The sequence below is a fragment of the Lontra canadensis genome, unplaced genomic scaffold, assembly GCF_010015895.1.
Source record: "Lontra canadensis isolate GAN:19392208 unplaced genomic scaffold, GSC_riverotter_1.0 scaffold2, whole genome shotgun sequence".
Taxonomy (NCBI): Eukaryota; Metazoa; Chordata; class Mammalia; order Carnivora; family Mustelidae; genus Lontra; species Lontra canadensis.
Genome location: NW_022630996.1, coordinates 31,674,918 through 31,682,686, shown reverse-complemented (window position 1 = coordinate 31,682,686; position 7,769 = coordinate 31,674,918). Strand labels below are relative to the sequence as shown.

The 7,769-nt window shown below is 35.7% G+C and overlaps 1 pseudogene; it reads left to right on the top strand.

Annotated features, from left to right (window-relative positions):
* Positions 1-256: 256 nt before the first annotated feature.
* LOC116878601 lies at positions 257-4,830 on the top strand (annotated as a pseudogene).
* The last annotated feature ends 2,939 nt before the right edge of the window (positions 4,831-7,769 follow it).

Here is a 7,769-nt window from a genome sequence, read left to right as displayed (position 1 = left end):
TAGTATTTCAAAAACTAGATATAAAAGAATGCTCCAGACCAGCTCTAATAGAACTTTCTGTGATGATAGAAATATTTTATATCTGTATTGTCTATTATGGTAGCTAGATAATTCTCAGTTGAGAACTTGAAATGTTTGAATTCAATTTTTAAATGTATTTATTTTTTGTTAATTTAGATTTAATAGCTACTGTGTTGAACAACACCCCTCCAGGCAGAGAAAGCACCATGAGCATAGCACTGAAGATTGAGAAAAAATGGGAACTTGCTTTGGAGGTGGCCATTTCTCTGGTTCGGCAGGAGTAAAGCTGGATAATAAAGTACAAGGTAAGATTAAAGGAAAACAGCTCAGTAAGGTTTTAGAAGATTATGCCTATTTGGCCATTATAGAATAGGCAATGAAAATTTAGGAGCAGGTTTGAGTCAAGTCCAACCTTGTGTTTTAGGAAGAAAACTGGTGGCATGTGGGTCAAACAAAGTTGATCAAAAAAGTGGTTACTACTGGGATGCCTGGTAGCACATTTGGTTAGTGCCCAGCTCTTAGTTTCAGCTCAGGTCATGATCTTGGGGTCATGAGATTGAGCCCTTTATTGATTGATCTCTGTGCTTAGCAGGGAGTCTACTTGGTATTCTCTCTCTTTTCCTCTCTCTCTCCCTCCCTCTGATGCTCCCCCACCTGTAATATAAATAATTTTTTTTTTTAGATTTTATTTATTTGACAGACAGAGATCACAAGTAGGCAGAGAGGCAGGCAGAGAGAGAGGAGGAAGAGGGGCTCTATCCCAGGACCCTAGGATCACAACCAGAGCCGAAGGCAGAGGCTTTAACCCACTGAGCCACCCAGGCGCCCCAATAAATAAGTCTTTTTAGAAAAGTAATAACTAAATGTTTATACAAGTGATTTGAAGATATTTAGACAAAAAAAGAGAAGACAAAAGGACAATTACAAAAAGGACAGTTCAGAGATCTATTTACCACTTTGCTTAATTTGTTTTTCCAAATTAAGGAGGAAACATCTGAGTAAAAATTACAAGTCCAAGTGGCCATTTTTGAGAGTTGGTGGAAGAGGGAGGAGAGGGACCAGGGAAAAGATGGCAGCCAGTATTGGGAGTGACCAGGCCAACTATCCATCTAGATGGGTAGCTGGAGTTCATTACTACAGGAAGACCCTGGGCCTCAAAATTATCTCAACAAAAGAGGAAGGGCTCTGAGACATTTATACACTATTACCATTCATCTCTGGTTGAGAGCTATTGCCAGGGGATGCTAATTCCCCAGGACTTCTGGCCTATTGTACACTCGGAAGGAATGGTTTTCCATATTTTCAGGGAAAAAAATAACCCTCAGGAATAGAGATGCAGCTAATGGGATTTGGAAACCCTCAGGGAAATATTGAAATGGTAGCATCCAAAATATGTAGTCAAGATTCTGATAGTGTCTGCCTCACATATGAGTTTCATGGTGGGTATGCCACACATTTTATAAAATGTTAAAATATCTGTAAACATACTAATGGGTTTACTTCTTAAATATGAAAATAGATGGCATTCAAGTAAAAAAAAATCTAAGAACAATAAAAAATACATTTATGTTGGAAAAGAAATATGTATGAAGAATACTAACACAAATTTAGTCAGAAGAACATAGATGAGATGATAGACCATTCACAATTGAAGCAAATTATAGTTTTTTGTTTTGTTTTTGTTTTTGTTTTTGTTTTGTTTTGCTTTGTTTTTGGAGCCAGTGGTTCTCAGAAAGTTTTCCATGGTCCTTTGGTGTCTTGCCAAGTCTTCACAGTGTGCCCCACTTTTGATAAATATGTAAGGTTCACTGTTGGTATAATTGAGTATATGTTCTGTTATGACAATATCTGATGAGCTGAAAAGTGAGAGGAGATGAGACATAGCACAACATGAAGCCAAACATTTGAAAATGTCTTTATTAAAACATGTGAGAGCTACGTTCCATGAACATAGGCAAGAATTTGGTCAGTGAAATAAAGATTTTAACCTAAACTGACACGCTGTAAGACAGGCAAGCTTAATGATTAGGCAACTGAAGATGCCTTCACAGGCACTAGGAGTTATTATTGTTCTGTGTTAATGACCATATTTTAGTTATTCCTAACATGTTGTGATTTGGATCCCATTATCACTTTGTCACGAGAACTGTAATATACTAAAATATACCAGTCAAAAAACAACACAAAAACACTTTGAGAAATGTAGGCTAAGTGTGGAATGTGTATGTGTGTTGTGCTGATATATCATTAAGTTGTGATTTTTTTTTATGAATATTAATAACTGTAAAAACATTTTTATTATTATTGAGTATACGATAAATAAAGCAGAAATTTCTTGGCTACTACTGATTTTACCAGCAGACACAGAAATGTTAATAAGATAATTCATTACAAATTAATTGTGAAATTATGGCCAGTACTGGACTTAAACCATCAAAAGTACACTTAATAACGAGGAGCATACCTCTTGCAAGCAGTATATTTTCCAGCCAATCAAAGAAGCTGTTTTACTAAAATTTAGATAGTAAATGAATATTTTATTATAAATCATGAGTCATGATTCATTATTGGTTATTAATAGTGGTGCTCTGGCACTTTCTGTATCAACTCTGTGTGAAGGTAGATGAAGACTTTTATAGACAGTAGGTGCATCATTTTTCTGTATAAATTTCTTCACAGTTCATTGGCTATTAATGCATGTTTCTGTCTTAAACTGGAACATTGAGAAAGTGCTTCAGAAATATCTAAAACTAAAAATAAAATATGTCAAACTTACTACATATTAATAACCACCAAAAGTTTAACTGGTCTAAATATTATATGTGAAAGATTGCTTGAAGGATATAATCACATTTTTCTCCATGTTGTTTAACTGTCATTTATTTACCACATTCACATTTTCCCATATCAAACTATCACCTGTGCTCAATATATTTCTTTAAAATGGCTCTATTTATTTATATTAATTTATTTTAAAAGGAAATGTATGTCACTAGTGAAAATGGACCATGAAATTAATATACTAAATAAAAAGGAATTTGTAAGAAACTATAAAACACTGTTACTATATTTAAAATTAAAAATGAAATAAATTTCATATAAATAAGAACAAATTTACTCAAGCTACAAAATTAAGTACCTGAAAGTATGTACCTAAATGAGAAGAATGTAATCATTTATAAGCAGTCAATAATAAGTGAGATGTGCCATTTAATTTGCTTAGATTAAGAAAAAATATATTCAAAATGGGCTATTCTTGTCTTTTATATTTGTTTGTATAGTATAATGTTAAGAATCAATATGTATGTTGTTGAATAAGACCAAGATATTAACTCCCTTCTCTAATGATGTTAGATGCTTAGAATGCCTAAAAAACTAATCCCCTTTGATTCAGAAAGCCCTCAAAAGTGATCTTCAGAATCTTTATTCTATATGTATCAAGTTATTAGGAAGTGTCTGCAAAATAAGGGGAAATGTAGTTTACCTATTCAGCACCACCATCCAGTTTGGAAATATACAAAGAAATTTTAGTACTACTTTTATCAGGTATTACAAGGGTCTCTTTTTAAATATTTTAAAATATTTTTATTAAAATTTTTTATTAAAATATTTTAATGAGTTTTTCTGGTGAAGTTATCCAGACAAGAAGATGATCCAAATTCTCAAAGTCAAATAATCTCCTAAGGCAGATAATTTTCCTCTTTACATATTCTTTCTTTTTGCTTCAGCAATTGATCTTCCCACTGATTCCTGTGTGTACAATTGTGCAACCTAGGACTTTATTTCCAGGCCTCCTTTGCAGCTAGATTTGCTATTTTGACTGCTCTGAGCAGTGGAATCCATGTGGAAGAAAAAATGTGTTTAACTTCCAGAAGATGTACTTAAAGGAAGGAGAAATGTCCTTTCCCATTATTTTTTCTCCTTTCTTCTGGCTGGCATGCAGATGTGATAGTTAGAGCTGGAGTAGCGATCTTGGGCTATGAAATGGAATCTGTGATGCAAAAATTGTCTGAGAGGAACCAGAAGCCAGAGTTACAAAGCAAAGGAAACCAAAACCTGCACTGGGTTTTCCTTTCCCCTTCCTTTGACTTCCTCTTTCAAACCTAACCTGGAGCCAGTTGCCCACCAGCCCAACATCACCTTCACCAGGCCCTCAGTGCTACTGATGTGCAAAAGTGGATGAAGCATGTGATGGCTTTTGTTGAGCAAGAAGCTAGTGAGAAGCCAAAGAAATAGATGCAAAGGCAGAGGAAGAATTCAATTTTGAGAAAGGTCGTCTTGGTCAAACCCAAAGATCAAAGATTATGGAATACTATGAGAAGAAAGAAAAGCAGATTGAACAGCAGAAGAAAATTCAGACATCCAATTTGATGAATCAAGCAAAACCCAAAGTCCTCAGAGAGGTGACCTTATTACAGAATTACCAAATGGAGCAAAACAAAGGCTCAGCAAAGTGATAAAAGACAGAATCAGGCATCCAGTACTGCTGGATGGGCTGGTCCTCCAGTGTTTGTACCAACTGCTGGGGACCCAAATGAGTGTACCTTCCAGGACACAAGGTTTCCCTCTGGTAAAGGCTGCAGTGCCAAAAGCGATTTCTGTGTATAAAATTGCCACCAAAAAAGATGTTGATGTCCAAATTGATCAGGAAGACTAACTGCCTGAGGAGGTAGTGGTGGAATTGAGATCCATGATGGAGCTCATAAAATATAAGTTTCCAGTACTTTGGAAAGCCAGCTAGATCTCCTAGCCTAGCAAATGCTGCCAGAAGGGCAGGGAGACTTCTATCGTACAAATGCCCACAGGTAGTTTTTGGACTCAGCCTCTGGGGAGGTGGACTCGATCCACTGCTCTACTGCAATGATGTAGAAGTTTCTGATTATTTGAAAAGACAAGATATCTGTGTAGCTTCTTCACTGGTCTAGTATTCTATATCTATCTGTGGATACCCTCTGTAGCTAATGCCCTTGGCCTAACTGTTAACAATGAATGAATTTTTTCACTTAATATGATCAGGAAACCTCCTTCTAGTTTATGTAAAAGTAGCAGAGCTTTCCTTTGCTTCTCCAGCATGAAGGTGAAGGTATCACATGATGGTTCCATGAACTTCATCAAGTCTCTTTCTCTGGTTTCAGTTCTCTGACACAGAGGGTGATGTATTTGGTGTTCTCTGATATTAAGCCTCTGCTTTAGGCTTAAAATGCAGGTGGTGGGGGGCACACATTCCTGCCAGCAATAGTCACTTCACTGTTCACCTGTTTGACCTAGAGGGGTTCCTTATCTGTAAATACGACTTAAAATCTAAGCCATTTTTTTTTTTATCAAAACAGAAGGTTTACATGGGAAAAAATGGTGTGAAAATGCCTGTACATCTCTCTTATTGATAAATGTGGAGTACTCGCACCAGTTTTCTGCCTGCAGTTATGCATGAGGACAGTAAGCCTTTATTTTTAGCCAGTATTATTTTGATGTTTTCTATCACTAAGATTAAGTCAAACAATCATAAGAGGAAAAACTTTCTTTCCATTTTGCAGTTATTTCCTACACATAGCTGTGTACTCAGAATGTTGATATGAACTTGCCTTAGGAGGTAAAGTAGAATTTAACGAATGACCAAATAATATTTGTAATATGTACACATGTCGGGGTCTATTCCTTTTATGTGAGTGGTTATGGAGATTCAAGATTTCATCTAAAAAATTATAAGATCTTCTTACAACCCACATAGATATTGCCCATGAAAAACCAAAGAGTTTCAGTATGGAAGAAAACAGTTGTATACTCTACTGCCCGTATTTCTATAGAACTGAGAAAAAAAAAGGTTAAACATTCAGGAGACTTCCTTTTATGTTATTGAAATCTATAGCAGATTTATTATATACCAAATTATTTCTATTCACTCTTCATGCATAGCTTACATTGTAAGGACTTCTCACATATACAATATAAGGGTATATTTTTATAGATTCAGACACAAAAGCTTCAGTACATGGGACTCTTTTAAAGTAACAGTGTTTTAACTATTAGCACTACTTGGCCAATAAAATACTCCCAGCCTAGACTGTTAATTGTCGTGCTCCTATCACTACAATAGTTTACTGATATTCTGGGTATAACCTAAATGTATTATAGCATAATTCAGAAAAAAAAATAATGTTGAATGAGATAAAATAATATTCTTGGAGTTCTGTGGCCATGAGGACTTTCTGTTAGTCTTTTTGTTTAGGGTTCAGATTGCTAATATTTTGCTCTGGCTCATTCTGTCTAATCAGAGGCAGTGACATACAACCTGGTTAGTGACTTAAAGCAGAGAATTTAAGTCTTGCTTATTCTACTATCCACCACGTCTTTTTCACTTAGAACCAAGGATAATGGTGTAAACTTTACCTAGGATATTGCTATTCTCTTGTTAGAAAGATATAACTGGCAAACCATAAGCTGGTTCTTAAAGCTTTGTTCAGAAGCTTCCCAATTACTTCCCAATTACTCACATTTTACTGACCAAAGCAATGCAGGTAGACAGACTTAAATCAATGACATTGGGAAATATAATCCTTTCCCCAAAATAGCATTATAAATATGGAAAAAGGTATTTAAAAATCTAGTCTAGGGGTACCTGGGTGGCTCAGTGGGTTAAAGCCTCTGCCTTCAGCTCAGGTCATTATCCCAGGGTCCTGGGATCGAGCCCTGCATCAGGCTCTCTGCTCAGCGGGGAGCCTGCTTCCCCCTCTCTCTGCCTGTCTCTCTGCCTACCTGTGATCTGTCTGTCAAATAAATAAATAAAATCTATTTTTAAAAAAATCTAGTCTGTGATCTAATCAACCTGTTACCACGGGGATGCTTTGGTCATATCTCCTTGATAGCATCATAACTGAATCTCTTAGTCAATAGACTAATGATATTTGTGAGGAAGAAGTCCTTATCTGGGAAAAGTTCTTAATGGGGTGCTCCTGGCTAAAGATGGCTTATAACAAAAACAGAATCTATGAATTTTTGAGGCATGGCCCTGGAAAATATCACACTAGCTGATGGGAAATTAGAGATGTTTCATAAACACAATGCTCTCTAATATCTAAGATATGGAATATCCTTGGATAACCCACATACCTCACTTAGAGATTTTGTCTATTCTTGGCCAAGAGTGAATGTTCACTGTGGGAAGGAAAGAACCCAGGGGCTGCTCAGCATGTCTTAGAAGTCTCTTGGCTTTATCTGAGTCTCTTGATTATCTGTATCCTTGAAATTACTAGAGGAACCTCATTTTGAGTATGATGTCTAACCCATTTAAGTTTGATTTGATAATTCAGTCCTTTGTGTTACTCAGCAAATCATATGGCCAAGCCTGATACCAGTGCAGTGAAGGGGAAGTAATTATTTTTGAACACTAATGTAATCTACCATGCTCATTGTGCTTATTGATATATTTAAATTTATTAATGGCTTCTTAATTTGTATTTTAAAATGCTTTTCTTTGTGTGCATGTTTTCTGTTTGCTTTCTATTTCATCAATATTTATTCCCATAATACTCTTTATTGGTTTGCAATTTACATCTCATTTCTGGGATTTATTGGCAACCAGTGATTTTTTTTTTTTAAACTGGCTTCATAATTTTACCTTTTCCAGAATGTCATATAGTTAGGATCACATGGTGCTCAACCTTTTCAGACTGGCTACTTTCACTTACTAATCTGCCTTTAAGATTCCTCCATGCCTTTCTGTGACTTGATAGCTATTTATTTTTAGTGTT